Below are 16,909 nucleotides of genomic sequence, written 5' to 3'. Positions count from 1 at the left end.
CATATAAAATAAAACAATAAAATTAAAAGACAAAAAACATGAGTAATTAAAGCTGCAAGCAGCGATGGACGGGACCTCGCACTCCACGCAACTCTGGGCGTGCTGCGGCCGCGTCACATGCTGTCGGGGTGTGCTGGGGCTGCGTCACGTGCCGTCGTAACACGTGCGGACCACAACATGAAAATCTCACGTAAATCAGCTAAAAATCGCCACGCAGCAGTTGCTTCCTGTTGCCAGTAGGTGGCGCTATCACTATGTCTGAATATTGTCATGTAGACGTGCTCAGGGCAGAACTCTTATCAAACACATGAAGTTTATTGGAGATTGGACATTGCACACTGAAGTTATGAGTACTGTTTAATGGAAAATCGGCTGAATTCGACAAGTCGTCACTAGCACGCAGTTTGACGTACAGTCACAAATAGCTCAACTCTTCATCTACAGTTTGTTTTTATAAGACTGTCCAATTTTGAAGTAGATTTGATAAGTCCCCTATTTATGTTGCAATTCAATACTTGACTTCCAGCGGTTTCCTACTATACTCCACAAACAATACTCCCTAGGAAATATGGTTTGTAGATGTGGCTAGTGGGAGTGTTTGTGTTTTATCACTTCGGAAAAAAAAGACCACAGAATTCAAAATGGCCAACTTTGACAAGACACCAGGGACATGCCCTTCAACGTACAGTCATAAATAGCACAACTTGTAATCAGCAACATTATTCAAGAGTACTGTCAAGTTTTGAAGCAGATCTGATAAATTCTCTAGGAGTTCGTTTGTTCAAATACAAAACCACGGACTTCAAAATGGCCAACTTTGACGGCACGCCACGGACACACCCTTCAACATACAGTCAAAAGATGAACAGTGTTCATTCAGCACCATTTTTTGACTGCACTGACCAATTTTGAAGTAGATCCAATAAAACCTGTATGAGGAGTTAGTTAAAATAGAAGCCCTGAAATGCCAAAAATGACATCACAGTGTGACAAAATGGCCAACTTTGATGGCACGCCACGGACACGCCCTTCAACGTACAGTGAAAAAATGAACAGCGTTCATTCAGCACCATGTTGTGACTGTACTGACCAATTTTGAAGCAGATTCCAGAAATTCCCTAGGACGAGTTTGTTCACATGCAAGGCGAAAATTCACTGAAAATGACCACGGACTTAAAAATGGCCAACTTTGACGGCACGCCACGGACACGCCCTTCAACGTACAGTTACAAATTGAACAGCGTTCATTCAGCACCATGTTTTGACTGTACTGACCAATTCGTTCGTTCAAATACAAGCCCAAAAAGTCAAAATGACCACAAAATGATGAAAATTCTAAATTGAAATGGCCGACTTCCTGTGGGATTTGGGGTATGGGTCCAAGAGGCTTTTTTGTGCGTCCCGGCATTTTAAACGTGCCCACTGAGTTTCGTACATATCGGTGAAACGTGGCGCCGAGGCTGCTTTTTTAAAATCTTGTAGGGGTCGCTACAAACACGACATACAGGAATTTTGTGAGCTACAGGCACAACTCTACACGTAAATGGTAAATGGACCTGTACTTGTATAGCGCCTTTCTAGTCTTCCGACCACTCAAAGCGCTTTTACACTACGTGCCACATTCACCCTTTCACACACATTCACTCAGTGATGGCAAAGTCCATCGAACAGAAACTAACTCATTTATACACATTCACACACCGATGCACGGCATCGGGAGCAATTTGGGATTCAGTATCTTGCTCAAGGATACTTCGACATGTGGCACCAGGGGCTGGGGATCGAACCCACAACCTTCCGATTTAGGAATGACCCGCTCTGCCTCTGAGCCACAGCCGCCCCTGTGCCCTGTGAATTTCATATTCATAACTATTACGGTCTCCGCACAGTGATTTATCATGCCAAAAGAGCGCCACCTAGTGGCGTATTTTTTTTGTCCTTTTTAAGTGAGCCTCAGGGAGCCATGGGGAAGCATTGTACCAAGTTTATGGATGACGGATTACCGTCTCAAAGTGCTGCCTTGATAGAATTGGCTTTATTTTGGCCAGCTGCCTCAAATGGAAAAAGCTTGATTTGACAACAGCCTTGATCTGACTGTCAAACCTAAGCTCAGGGTCTACTTTAACCCCTAGGTTTGTGATGCTAGGTTTAATATACTGGGCCAAGGAACCCAGATCTACAGGGGTCCCAGGGGTGCCACCAAAAACCGTCTTTTTATCATTGAAATTTAAAAAGTTCAGAGCCATCCAGGCCTTTATGTCGTCGAGACACTTCAGTAGTAGTCTGACAGATTATTCACCTTTCTTTTTAAGAGGCACATAAATCTGACTGTCGTCTGCATAACAGTGGAATGAAAAGCTGTGCTTATTAAGTATGAAACCAAGTGGGAGCAAATAGAGAGAGAAAAGGAGAGGGCCAAGAACTGAGCCCTGTGGGACCCCACATGAGAGAGGAGCAGAGGAGGATACAGAGTCACCTAGGCTGACACAGAAAGTTCGATCAGCCAAGTACGACCTGAACCACTCCAGTGCTATGCCCCTGATGCCTACCCACTGCTTCAAACGTGAGATCAATATTTCATGATCCACTGTGTCAAATGCAGCAGTTAAATCTAAAAGCACAAGGATAACACAGTCACCAGAGTCAGTAGCTAAAAAGATATCATTAAAAACTCTTAAGAGAGCTGATTCGGGTGCTGTGCAGGGTTTTAAAACCGGATTGGAAAACCTCTAGGATACAATTATATTAATTGACTGTGCACAATCTTCTCCAGGATTTTTGAAAGGAAAGGCAGTTTGGACATAGGCCTGGAATTAGCAAGAACTGCAGGATCTAGAGCAAGTTTTTTAAACAGAGGTTGTACTACTGCATGTTTAAAATTTTCAGCGACCACACCTGAGGTCAGACTGCTATTTATGACTGCAATAACAGATGGTCCTACAGTGGGGAAAACCTCCTTAAATAGTCGAGGGGGGACAGCATCATTTGGAGAACCTGAGGACTTCAAATGACCAACAACCTCCTGTAAAAAGGAAAAAGTCACAGGCTCAAAATGGTCAAAGACAGCAGAGCAGGGGACAAAGATTGAGGGGTCATAAGCTGAAGGTGAGATTTGAGCCCTAATTGAAGTGACCTTATCAATAAAAAAGTGAAGGAAGTTTTCTCACAGCAGGGGACGCCTCCATACAGGCAGTCTGCGGGGCATTCAGAAGTGAGTCAATAGTGTTAAACAAAACACGAGGCTTGTGACAGTTTGACAGGATAATATCTGAGAAATGTTTTCTTTTAGCATCTTTCACAGTTTTTTGATAATGACGCCAGCAGTTCCTTAACATTTGAAAAGACACCTGCAGTTTGTCCTTTTTCCACTTGCGCTCAGCTCTACGGCACTCACGTCTGACCGCATGAGTCGTATCATTTAGCCAGGGCTCAGATTTAGTTTTAGGCTGCCTGGATTTTAATGGAGCCACAGTGTCTAAAACAGTTTGGCAGGTGGAGTGAAACCATGAGCTAAGCACCTCTGTACTGCACACAGACTCAGGAAAGATGGAGTTCTGATTGAAAGCAACGGAGAACTGAACAGCAGTGGAAGGGTTAATAATGCGACAGTGCCAAGCAGCAGCGCGAGGTTTAACTGTATGACAGGCAAGGGCAGCCTCAAATAATACAGGCATATGATCAGAAAAGATCAAGTGTGTGTCCGTGTTCTTGTGTGGGCCCAGACACAGATTGCACAAGATTAAAAGAATCAATGAGGTTTGAAAAACCCTTTGCCATTGGCTTATCAGGACAACACACATGAACATTAAAAGAAGAACACGGTCATATTTAGGCATGCTTTCAGCCAGGAAATCAGAGAAGTCATTTAAAAGTCCTTATTGTACTTGGGAGGCCGATAGACCACAGCACACAACACTGTGTGAGAGCGACCAAACTCAAATAAGCTCAGTTCAAAGCTGGTGAAATAGGATGACAGCAATAGCTGCTTACATTTATATTCCTCCTCCTTGGACGAACGTCCGCGGGGAGTTAAAGTAGCAGCAATCATGGGGTAAATGTTCAGTGAAAGCGCTGGATTCACCAACACTCAGCCATGTCTCAGTCACACAGAGGAAATCCATTTGCTAGTGATCTAGCATTTACCAGGCCAATCCTGGCAGGAACCGGCAGGGCCGCGGCGTTGGCTGTCCGGCGAGCCCGACACAGAGGCCGCAAGTTGCTGTGATTCACCCCGCGCCAGCGGGGATGTGGAGAGCTTGATGATTGCAGGGATGTAGGGTTTAAACCTCTGTCGTGGAAATTCTTCCCAAAGTTGAGAGGTGCTAAGTCTCTGAAGAACTTTCAAGCCGGTGTGATAATCAAGTCAATTTAATTCATGCTGCATGGAGAGAAGGTCACGTCGTGGATGTTCTCTCCCGACTTCCAAAATGCTGTCCCTTATATACATTTCAGTGCATCTCATTACATCACAAACAATGAAAACCCCTGTGTGTCTTGCAAATGTTACCCCTGTAAATCCAGGTCTCTCTCACCAAATGGTCCTTTGATGTGTGACTTCCCCCTGGCTCTTCCTATCATAAACTCAACCTTTTGACCAGGGACACATCTATTTTATTACCCCCAAATCCTGTTTCTCTCCCACATTCCCTCCTTTTGACACGTGTCAACTAGACACAATATTTCCTTTAAACATTTTAACAAGATTACTAATGATTAAAAATTACAAGTTAATATGAAACATTTTTTTTAACCTCGAACAATACAAAAGAAACAAAAAGAAAAATCAAAAACACATTATATCACTCTAACTATACCAATACTTCATCTTCATCACTTTTACTGTATGGATTTCCTGGGGCCCAATCTGCTATGGTACAACATTCTTCACTATCATTACTTTGTTCCAAAGGTATTTTCACATAGACTGGTGTAATTCCTCCTCCAACTACCCCCCTATCCATCTGTACAGGAGGGCTCGCATACATGTGAGTGCACATCTGTTGTTTTATCTTGAGGATGTCATCTTCTTCTGGGATCTCCTGATCCTGCGTAGGTGACATGCCAATGCCACTTCTACCCTCTGAGTCCTGTATAGTTGTTGATTTATGGGACCTTTTGGACCCCATTTATTGCCAGTTCTCATCTTGTTGCTGGAATGATGACCAAGCAACAGCCATCACGCTCATGGTGAGAATTGTAGCCACAACTCTAATCATTTCCCAAACGTGAGGTTGTCTCCTTATCAGGGAAAATTTTGCTCTGGGATGCATGGATCCACGTGTCCCTCTCAGCTATCCGGACAGCGGTTGGTGTTGTCAACAGCACTTGATATGGTCCTCTCCACCGGGGTTGATGCCAGTGTTTCCTCCTCAGATCCTTGACCACTACCCAGTCTCCTGGCTGGATGTTGTGCAGTTGGTCAGATGCAGAATCAGGGAGGGCAGCTTTTAACTTAGGAAAGATAAGCTTCAGAACATGGTTAAGTGCACAACAGTATGTTACCATTTCGTCATCCATCCCAGTCAGAGTTAACCTATTTTGAGGGAAAGGAGTGTTAGTCATTCTCATGGGACGGCCAGTGATTACCTCATGTGGTGATAGGCCAGTTGTCTTGTGTGGGCGGCCTCTCATAAACATTAAGGCTAAAGGCAGTACCTCAACCCATGACAACTTTGTTTCAGCCATTAACTTGGTTAACTTTGTTTTTATGGTCTGATTAGCCCTTTCCACTGCACCTCCACTAGCTGGATGGTAAGCACAGTGTGTTTTGAGGTTCACCTGGATGCTTTCTGATAAACTTTGAATGATACGATTCACAAAATGAGGACCATTATCACTACTTAGTTTTGATGGAAGTCCCCACCTTGGAATTATTTCCCCCAGCAACGCCTTTGCTACTGAGACAGCAGTTGCCTGTCTACATGGGAAACATTCAATCCACTTTGAAAACATATCCACTATTACAAGGCAATACTTATATCCCCTGCATGGAGTGAGCTCAATAAAGTCCATCATCATGTGTTCAAATGGTCCTTCAGGTTTAGGATGGGCTGATAGAGGTAGTGAAATTCCTCTCCCTACATTGTTCGTAGCACAAATAACACATTTTTTACAAAAGTTTTCAGCAAAAGTAGAAAACCCTGGTGCATAATATCTAACATCCCCCCTTTTGACACATGATCTGGCCCATGGGTCAATTTTGCCAAAAAAGGGAATATAGATTTCGGCAGTACTGGGAACCCATTGGGGTTTACCCATACTCCGGACATGAGTTTAGTGCACCCTTTCCTTTTCCAGAGGGCGTTCTCCCCAGCGTCAGCTCCTGCTTGAAGCAAAGAGACATCATTAAGGGAAAAAACATCATCCTGGACAGAAAGGGGCATTTGCAAAATAGGGGAGACAGGTGAAAGAGCAGCAGCCTTTGCTGCTTCATCAGCAGACGCATTTCCATGTGCCACCGGATCAGAGACAGGCAGTAGCAATGCAGACAACAAGTTAATGATGAGAGTGCGATGAGCAATAGGCTTTCCTGTGGAAGTAAGAAACCCTCGATTTTTCCACAAAGTATGGAAATTATGGCACACATTGAATGCATACTGGGAGTCAGTATACACTGTGATGTTCTGTCCTACACCTAAAATAAAAGCACGGGTTAATGCAAATAATTCAGCTGCCTGTGCAGAGAGGTTTTTAGGCAGTCTGGCACTTTCAACAATTGCATGTTCATTACACACAGCATAGGACACACTTGGTAATCCATTGGATGGATGCCTCATGCCAGAACCATCTACAAAGAAAACAGAATCAGAGTTAGGAAGTGGAGTGTCGAAAAGCGCATCTCTTGGTTGTGATACTGTGTCCACCACCTCCAGACATGCATGTGGTTCTCCATCATCAGCTGTAGGGAGTAAGGTTGAAGGGTTAAGGACAGTACAGCGCTTTAGAGCGACATGCGCCATGGTTAGGGTTAGTAAAACATTCTGCCAATGTAATATTCGTGCTGGTGTCAAGTGAGCTGTTTTAGCTTGAAGGATTAGAGAATGGACAGCATGTGGAACATGAACAGTTAGTGTGCACATAGCAACAATGTCAGCGGTGGCTAAGACTGCTTCGGTAGCGGCTGCTACAGCTCTTAGACCTGCTATCATAGCCCTCTCAGTAATATCCCCATGGGGTTGAGTCAGGACTGCTGACATAAATCCATCCCTCTCAGACACAAACAGATTAAATGGTTTGGTAGCATTTGGGAGTCCTAAACAAGGAGGACTAGATAAAGTCTGTTTTAAGTCAGTGAAGGCTTTTTCTGCCTCAGAAGTCCAAGTCACACAGTCAGTCATGGCCAGGTGTTTACCCCCGTGAGTGATGTCATACAGGGGTTGGGAGATCTCCGCAAAATTTTGAATCCATGGACGGCAATAGCCTACTAAACCTAAAAATGACATCATTAGTTTTTTTGTTGTTGGTTTTGGGACATCCAAAATAGCTTGAATGCGGTGCGGACCTAATTTGCGACCCTCTGGTGTAATTATATGACCCAGATAACGCACTGATTGCGACACTAGCTGCACCTTATCCTTAGAAACTTTATGACCATTATCTGCAAGAAAACAGAAGAATGACACTGTATCCCTTTGGCAATCCTCCCTTGTAGCTGAACATACAAGCAAATCATCCACATACTGCACAAGCGTACTTCCACATGGTGGCTGCCAATGTGACAGGTTTTCAGCTACAGTTATAGAAAACAATGTTGGACTTGAAGCATAACCCTGAGGCATTCTCGTCCACGTATACCTCTTGCCATTGAAGGTGAAAGCAAACCAGAACTGTGAGTCAGGATGAACAGGAATACTGAAATATGCATTAGCCAAATCAATTACTGTAAACCAACAAGCCCCTGATGGCACTTGTGACATTAATGTTGTAACATTGGGTACAGTCGGTGCCAAATGTTGCACAGCTTCATTTATACCCCTAAGATCTTGAACTGGTCTCCAGGACCCATTTGGTTTCTTAACAGGTAAGATGGGGGAGTTGCATGGTGAGTTAGGGCATTCCACAATGGCACCCTGATCTATTAGCGCCTGAATGACCGGAGCAATGCCCGCAACAGCTTCTGGACTAAGCGGATATTGTCTTTTACTTGGTCTAAAAGTAGATTTAGCCTGTACTCTAACAGGGGTTGCTCCCTTTATATCCCCAAAATCAAATTTACTCTTAGCCCACAAACATTCTGGTACTGTTGATAACAATGCTTCCTCTTCAACTGTCAAAGGCATTAGTCTGACTCCATGTATGTGTGTATGTACAGTCCTAACATGATACAGACCCGCAATAACTGATGTTGCTTTTATCCCTGTTGGATTACAATGTACATCAATACTCAAAGCACACATTAGATCCCTACCCAGAAGGTTCACTGGGCATACATCAGAAAGGAGAAATTGATGTTCTCCCCTGTAATCCCCAAAACTGACCGATAATAGATCAGATACCGGTTCAAATGATGGCATACCTGATGCACCTATTGTTTTTAGACGTTTTGTTGTTCTAGGGGCTTCAGGAATTACTTTACTTTGGATTACAGATACCTCTGCTCCTGAGTCTACAAGGAATGTCACTTTAACTCTAGCACAGTAAGAGTCAACCTAGGGGGCGTTCTAGAATCCAATGTTAACTGTACGTATTGCTGATATGTAACAACAGGTTTGTCATGGTCTGCATCTGTTTCTATGTGTGTGCATGTGTCTGTGTGTGTGTTTGTCCCTATCTCTATGTTTATGTGCTGCTCAATTCTCTGACCTGCCTCCACTGTCTCCTATGGTTGCTCTGCCTGGAATCCTGGAGAATGCACAGCAAGTCCTCTCGGTGGTGCATGTGGCCACATCTCCTCTGGCTCGTGTCCCCTTTGTTTGTGAGGCCCTGCGTTAGGACACTCCCTCCACATATGGCCTAGGTTGTTGCATTGCTGTTATCCATTTCTCACCTCCAGCCTTTTGGGGGTCAGGTAATTCCCCTACAATTTCCTTCAGCTCATCTGGCTGCCATGGCCTGTAGACAAACACCTCTGGATCCCACTCGGCGGATCTGTCGCTTGGCATCGGCTGGGGGTTGGGGAACCTCATCATGGGCATTTGGTGCACACCCCCTCTGCCTCCTTTACTTCGGAGCCAGTGACCATGCGTGATAGTTGGAAGGGACTCAGGCTGTTTAGGGGGTTCAGAGACAGTTAGTTTATGGCCACCCTGGCCTTTGTCCTCTGGAGTTTGGCCCAAGGATAGGGTGGAGATGTCAGGATACAATAGCTCTGTTTCCTCTTCACCATCAGAGTCTGTCTTCTTAATTGCGGGGGTGGTCTCCCCTTTATGCAAAATGGTGTTGAGGCAGCTTTGCAGATGTTGTGGAGACAGCATATGGAGGAGGTAGAGCTTTCCCTCTAGCCCTACGTACCTTTTTTAGCCTTTCACTCTTTCCTTTACCTTCTTCCTCTACTTCTTGTTTCACCATTATCCCCCTTTCTGACTTAGCTTCCTTCACTTCTGCTTCTCTCTCCCATTTCTGGAAAACCTGCCAGTTAATTTTCTCCTTCCCTACTTTCTTGTCTCGTATTCCTTCTTCTAACATTACTCTACACCTTCTTAAACAAGCTGTACTGAGTGTACCTACAATGGGAAACACATCTTGAGTCACATGGTGCCACAGTGGAACATTTCCCACCACGCTTTTACCCCATTTCTCTGCCATTAATTTAGCAGGACCTGTAAGTGGATCAGGCAAAGACATTAACTTCCCATGTTTATTCCCCATGTTTCCACAGATTCACTTGAACGGTTATGCTTTGAACTTCTCTGGGCTTATCAGTCACACACTTTTTCTCTTTCACTCTGATCTTTCCACACCAAAATGTAGTCGGATCTTATCAATCACACAAAAACCTTTGAGTAATACAGATCAGCCAGGTGGTTTGTATGACACATACGTTCAGAGCAATGGGTATAGCATGTATACCAGACACTGACTGAATTACCACAAAGTTTATATTTTTACTTTCCTTCACACATACGCCCTCATTGTATTACACTCTAATACTTCACTTAAGGGCCACTTTAATGTGGGTTACTATCCACCCAGTGTTATATACTTAATACTTTTTACTTCTACTTATTTTACTTTTATCCACAAGTCTGGTTATCCTTTTTATGTTTTTTTTTTTTTTTTTCATTCCGTTCCAACACCTCCTTTGGCATTTACATGAGTACCAGCCCAATACCACGATAGGATCTTACATGGAAACGCCAGTACCCCTCAGACACTGGGCCAGTACCCCTCAGACACTGGGCTTGTACAGACCAAACACAACCACTCAGGAAAATGCTGTCTACCTAGGCTTTTTCACACATGAATTGATTCAACACACCGTACTCACTGTTCAAAAAAAGATGGAGCGGTCGCTGTCCACAACCCTGGCCTGACGTCCGGCGGGATCCTGTCCTCCGTTTGTCGGAGCGGAAATCTCCCTACTGCAGTTTTACCTTCAGTCTAGACCCAGGGGTTGATCAGCGACTCGTCCATCCCATCCTCGTCGCCAAAATGTCGTGGAAATTCTTCCCAAAGTTGAGAGGTACTAAGTCTCTGAAGAACTTTCAAGCCGGTGTGATAATCAAGTCAATTTAATTCATGCTGCATGAAGAGAAGGTCACGTCGTGGATGTTCTCTCCCAACTTCCAAAATGCTCTCCCTTATATACATTTCAGTGCATCTCATTACATCACAAACAATGAAAACCCCTGTGTGTCTTGCAAATGTTACTCCTGTAAATCCAGGTCTCTCTCACCAAATGGTCCTTTGATGTGTGATCCCCCTGGCTCTTCCTATCATAAACTCAACCTTTTGACCAGGGGCACATCTATTTTATTACCCCCAAATCCTGTTTCTCTCCCACACCTCCTCTTCATCATCCTCCGTTTAATCCCCGCTCTGCAGCCTCGCCGTCTCCTCCTCTGTTCCTCCGGTATGGTGGCTCTCTCTCCAGTCAAGATGCTATTCTAGCTGACGGGACCCAGGCAGAACAAACGCCCAATTTACAGTGGCAGATTAATAAGGACTCCTGGGCAACTAGCAGACTTGTGCAAGCAAGAAATGGCAGAGCCAATCGAGGAGCTTGTGGGTGGTCTAAACTAAGGAAAACAGGCTTCAGCTTGACCGGCCGTTTTCTGCTTGGTCCTAGTGCTTGACGTGTCTCTGTTTACTATAGCGTAACATTATAGTTACTGATTCCAGACAATAATACCAAACTGAATACGTAAACTTGTAGAAGCTTTCTCTTTTGAGTCAGTAGATCATGGAATAACAAAAGATGCAGACTCTCACAGAGGTGACAGGGTTTCAGGAGAAAACTGAAATGAAATACCCAGACGAGGAAACAGCACAGTTTACCCTTGTACCTGCACTGCAGGGTTTTGGGGTTCAATTTGGGAAAACATAAAATAACATAATGACATAATTTTGTCAGTAAGTGAGCAAATTAGCAGGTCAAGGTGAGACACACCGCTGAAATGATCAATGCTGAAAAAAGGAGTTTTGCCATGAGTGCGTGCACACACACAGCCCATGCTCACTGGTGTTCAGCTGTAATCAGGATGAACCATGGCTGACTCCTGTGTCAGGCGGCAAGAGTAGGAGCCCAAGCCAATCCATCACTGTGACGTATGAGAGAGGGAGGGACGAAGGGAGGGAGAGATGAAATCTATACTGACAGACACACACAGAGAGACAGACAGAGTTTTTTCAAATAAAAATGATTCTACATTTACAATAGTTTGCAACAAATACAATTCCAGACTACACCACTAAAGCATACATAAATAAATAAAATCTGAGAAAGTTATTTCCTTTAAACAAAAAAGTATGCTTTCATACTTCCACAAATTTTAAAAACCATCCAAATCCTCCATTTTAACACAATATTTCTATTCTAAAAATACTTGTGCTCTAACTAGACTCTTAAAAACAAATAAACAATCAAACTTATGCCCTCTATCTAGTATCATTTCCTATGTAAAGCCACAGTAGTGTTATGTTAAACAGAGGAACCCACAAGCAGAACACAGATGGTTGGTTATGATTTCCAAAGACAGGCTTTATTGAGAACCAGCTGATGAAACGGTGACATGAAGCTCCTGCTGGCAGTGGGGAGAGGATTATGGCTGAGATCCAGGCGGAGTGGAACCGAAGATGGAGGCAGCGTGGCTGATAAAAAGGAGCGGGCAGGTAGCTGACGTGAAGGTGATGATCCAGAGGCATGAAATAACAAGGTTAACTTTCTCAGCACGAACAGGAAAAAAACTTATCTTAAAGTTCTCTTACTGGCCAAGAAAGTTACTACCAGGCATGTAGAGACAACGATCTGGCAGAGAGTGGATGGAGAACCAGGGTTTATATACTCCAGGACTGATAATTTGATGGCTGGGAGGTTTGAGCAGTCAGACAGGTGAGCAGGTAATCAGGGTGGGAGGAGTCCACACACACGCACACACAGAGAGACACAGGGACACCAGGGAGGAGAAAACTCTAGCAACTACTGACCATAACATGTAGGTAATAACATATATATATATATGTATAATATATCATATTTGCTGATGAAAGTTTCAACATATTTGACAAAAATAATGTTTTTAGAAAAGTTCCCTAATGAAGCTTAACAAATTGCCAACTTTGCCTTACCAAATTCAGCATCAAACCTTTTTCTTCTTCTTTACCATGACAGAGAGACAGGTAGAAAGACTGATATATAAAGACAGAAAGAGAGATTGTGAGATGTAATGATGATGATAATGTAAAAATGATTTTTTTTAACGCTCTTGCAATATTGGTCATGAAATTCATACCAATTAATAATATTGAATTGAAGTGAACTGAGATTGCACATATTGTATAATATCATGTAATGAATTCACATACAGGCACATATCATTGGTGTGAAAATATTTTCCAATATGATTTTATATTATAATAATATATATTTTATTGTAGGTTTATATTATTGTTACATTTCATTGCTGAATAATGCTAAATATTATTAACATATTTAATTAGAACCATTATAATATCAGAATTGCTCTTCATTTATGAATTTTAGAGTGTCAATCCAAATAATTACTTCAGCATCAGTTGGAATTTTGTGGATAGTGGTTGTATTCTGTAGGTGTCATTGGGGCTCCAGGACACTCCTTGGTTAAGGCTGATGTCGAGCTGATAGCTAGTGGATGGCAATGGGTCAGGCCGGGGCAGTGGGCTGCTGGTGGAAGGTGTTGGCTCAGTGTGTTGTGTGTTACTGGGGGCAGGCAGTAGAACTGGAGGTTGGCGGTGATACAGTAAGGCTTTGAAGTTGGCCTTTCAGGCTCAGTATGGTTATTGAGGTGCAGATCTTTCTTCACCGGTGAGAGCTCCATCTTTTAAGATTGACTGTATTAAGACATACATTTAAATATTCTGCTTGGAACAATAATGTGTGTCTGATTTTACTTTCCACAAAAAAAGCATCGACTCCACCGACCTCATTAAAAAATGGTAGAATCCAGTAATATGCAAATGCAAGATGTCTACTACTTCACTGTAAAGTCCATTCTGTACACTGGTGGCTTCAGGTTTCTATATCACACTTGTGAAAGTTGCATACTGGACCAGGACAGACTTCCACAGTACTTGTGATGCAAATCATGCTCATAGAACCCTTAAATATCAGCTTTTCCACCACTATGACCACAGAGAAACTTTCAGCAGATGAATGTGAAAACATCTTTCTAGTGTCAAACTCTAGGCTTTTATTTTACTTGGTTAGTGGTCCTTCTTAGTGTAGTTTGGTGGATGGCAAGCTCTGTGTTGTGGTGGGGATAGAGTCTTCTGAGGCCCTGGCATAGGGTCCAGCCTAACCCATCTGTTCCAGTAGAGGCGGTTCTCCTGGCTGTGGGAGTCTGAGTGGAACACAACAACGTGTCCTATGCTTCCAGGATGAACAGTCGTGTAGCTGTTTTCCTGAAAGAGAAGCAAGCTTCTGGAAGCTGGAGAGCAGTTTTAGGACTGCGGGTTAAGGCTGTGAGAGTGATAAGCTGAAACATGTCCAGTCTTTCAGGAGACAGCTGTTCATGTTTCTGAACTGTCCATCTCAGATGCTGGAGGTTTCCTTTCAAGCAAATCATAGGGAGGGACATTACATGGTGTACCCCAGGACAGGCAACATGAAATGTTTCGAGTGTGGGGATGCACAGCTCAAGAGGACCACTTGTCCTCAAAGGCCCGGCTAAGGGGTGTCTCCGGGTCAGCCAAGAAGTTGCCGAATGCCAACTGAGCCTGAGGCATGAGAGAGGCACAGTGGAAAGGCAGACAGTCAGGCCGGGAAACTGCATGGGTAGATGACTACAGCTCTGCTGTCCTGAGCGTCAGAGCAGAAGAAAGCAGAGAAAAGAAAAGAAAGGTAGCAGACCAATTGGAGAGAGCAGCAGGAAAGGGCCGGCAGCTGAATCTGACCAAAGTCAAGCTGCTGGTGAGATGAGAGAGCGAGAGCTGTGTGATATGGAGAGTGTTGCTGCTGAGGAGGAAATGGAGTACAACACTGATTCTCACGGTGTCTCTGTTGGAGACTCACAGTCATATAGCAGATATCTGCAAGCTAGAGGAAATTAATGAGTTTCTAGATTAAATTTATGGAAAATCTGCGTATCTGAATATTCTCCAGATTACTTCGCAGGAAGTAGTTGGTGTGAATTTGTTAAATGAAATCAGGTCTCAGAAAGATGCTTAAGGTTAACAGAGGAAAAGTCCAAAAAAAACTGCATAAGTAAGGTCATAATGACACTGGGTGATATTCCTCTTACTGTATCCTCTACTTGTTTATATCATCTGGACTGGATGGACTGCCTGCAGACTTTTACAAGTACTTCTGGAAGTGCTCGGGAGCTGACCTGTGGAAGGTGATGCAGGAGCGCTCTCAGACAAGCCTTACCAGCCTCCTATTGGCATGCACTTTTCAGATTTGGCTTTATCGAACTGGAGATGAGTGGCTTTGTTAAGCACAGACTACATACTTCTTTCAAAGGTGCTCACCACCTTATGCTTAAAAACTTTCTGGATGTAATAATCAACATCATCATGTTACTGCAAGAAGTGTGGGACTAAGTGAGTCTGTGGGAAATCTGTAAGAAGCAGTCCTAAGTAATGAAGGAATAATTAACACCCTGGAAAATAAGGCCAATATTCACGCTGTAATGTTCAAACACAATGCATAGGAAGCAGCAAAAGGTGTACTGTGGTTAAAACAGGAAAGTCAGTAAATCAGTCACTGATCTGTGAATAATTGTGGGTGAGTCTTACAGTATCTGCTGTCCACAATTGCTTTATATTGTATAAAAAGCTCCTCCTTCAGTTCATGAAGTCCCTGCAGCATTTGATGGCATGGACGGATATGTTGTTTTAAGTGCTGCACCAGAGCGCAGTGTCTTTACGAACGACTGTTCACTGAGTTTACTTTCATTTAATTGTTTGAAAACAGCAGGCCATACAGAGCTCTACACACATCAGACTGGTCGGATATAACTCAATATTGTGCTTTTTTATGAAGGAGACATCCGGTTACCAGGGCTTATTATAGCCTCATCCAACTTTCTGTTTTGGCAAACGTAGCATCTCATGTTTTATCTGTGAAACACACAATGCAATGCAAACGCTGTTGTGTGACATCAATTACTGAGCTATATGACCATGTACGAGGTGAGATACATGATAATTATTACTAAAAGAGGGTCAGTAAGATAAGTTATAATAATACATGTGGTTTCACCAAATCATTGTCTTTATTTTGATACAGTATTTAATAATCTCCACCTATGATCTATATGATCTATATATGATCTTCACCCTGCAAGTTGCGCTGCTGAACATACATGGACCAAATTAGAAGGTGCGCATGAAGACACACATACAGTCTGTGCGCCTATAAGACCACCTTGTGCTTGGAATTAAGGGTACAAAATATTAAAGTCAGGGTGCAATGCATGTTTGCACCCTCGTAGAACCAGGCCTGAATATAAAACAACTATAATTACATATTTTTAAAAAAATACCAATGATACAAAAACATATCAAAAATCTGGTGGGGCATGTGCCCTTCCAGCTTGAATGGTCTTGAAGCAACATCATAATACTATTACACATCTAAAACATAAGATGGCACCAATGCCTTGATGACGTCAGATTTCATTCAATATATTCAAAGTTCCATTCCATGTATTCAGACTTTCTTTCCATATATTAAAGTTTTATTCCATATATTCAGACTTTCATTCTATATATTCAAGTTTTATTCCATATATTCAGACTTTCATTCTATATATTCAAGTTTTATTCCATATATTCAGTCTTTTATTCCATATATTCAGTCTTTCATTCTATATATTCAAGTTTCATTCAATATATTCTAAGTTTAATTCCATATATTCAGGTTTTATTCAATATATTTAAAGTTCCATTCCATATATTCAAGTTTCTTTCAATATATTTAAGTTTCATTCCATATATTCAAGTTTCATTCCATATATTCAGACTTTAATTCCATATATTCAAGTTTCATATTATATATATAATAATTTCCTAAACTGCATTCCATAATATACATATATACCTATATATTTGTAAACGGCACAATATTTATGTGGGAAATATATCATTAGAACAGGAGAAAGTGTGTGATAGGTTTGTTTTCTTTTTTCCACTTTAAAAGCATTTGGTATGGAGAGAGTTTTGGTGAAAGTGGATGATAGGCTGAGCTTTACTGTCCTTCTGGACAGCTATACTATTGAGCTATTTAGCCTCTTCTAAATAGATTAAGATCCAAGCCATCAGGACTTAGGTG

The 16,909-nt window shown here is 42.6% G+C and overlaps 1 long non-coding RNA gene across 1 annotated transcript; it reads right to left on the bottom strand.

Moving 5' to 3' along the window:
- Positions 1-4,352: 4,352 nt before the first annotated feature.
- LOC127354504 (uncharacterized) lies at positions 4,353-11,046 on the bottom strand. Its single transcript, XR_007881566.1, has 2 exons — positions 10,888-11,046; positions 4,353-4,587 (listed from the first exon to the last, which is right to left on the bottom strand). It is a non-coding gene; the product is annotated as an uncharacterized LOC127354504 (long non-coding RNA).
- Between the last annotated feature and the right edge of the window lie 5,863 nt (positions 11,047-16,909).

This window comes from Dicentrarchus labrax, unplaced genomic scaffold (assembly GCF_905237075.1).
Source record: "Dicentrarchus labrax unplaced genomic scaffold, dlabrax2021, whole genome shotgun sequence".
NCBI lineage: Eukaryota > Metazoa > Chordata > Actinopteri > Moronidae > Dicentrarchus > Dicentrarchus labrax.
The sequence above is the reverse complement of the archived record's forward strand: the minus strand, read 5'-3'. Positions and strand labels throughout refer to the sequence as shown.